This window comes from Antrostomus carolinensis, unplaced genomic scaffold (assembly GCF_000700745.2).
Source record: "Antrostomus carolinensis isolate BGI_N321 unplaced genomic scaffold, ASM70074v2 scaffold26085, whole genome shotgun sequence".
NCBI classification, from domain to species: Eukaryota; Metazoa; Chordata; class Aves; order Caprimulgiformes; family Caprimulgidae; genus Antrostomus; species Antrostomus carolinensis.
This window is the reverse complement of record NW_010316124.1, coordinates 1-206: the sequence shown is the minus strand read 5'-3', so window position 1 is coordinate 206 and position 206 is coordinate 1. Positions and strand designations below refer to the sequence as shown.

The 206-nt window shown below is 64.1% G+C and overlaps 1 protein-coding gene across 1 annotated transcript in view; it reads right to left on the bottom strand.

The window, feature by feature from the left end:
• PROM2 (prominin 2) overlaps positions 1 to 132 on the bottom strand; it is a gene marked incomplete at its 3' end in the record, with an annotated part of 7,664 nt that extends 7,532 nt beyond the window's left edge. The window contains exon 1 of the mRNA XM_010168187.2: positions 75 to 132. The remainder of the gene's footprint in view (positions 1 to 74) is intronic.
• Positions 133 to 206: the final 74 nt, after the last annotated feature.

Here is a 206-nt window from a genome sequence, read left to right as displayed (position 1 = left end):
CCCCCAGCCCTGCCAGAGCAGCTCGCTGCAGGTGCAGGGGGATGCTCCAGCCCCACTCTGCCGCACATCCTTACCCTGGAGGCTGCGGTTGGCCTGGCCCAGTGGGACGTCGCTGTGGTCGATGATAAAATTGATTTGCTGCAGGGACAGAAATGGGGTGTCAGTGTGGGTGGGGACCCCTCCTCGCCTCCAGCCCCACTGCTATC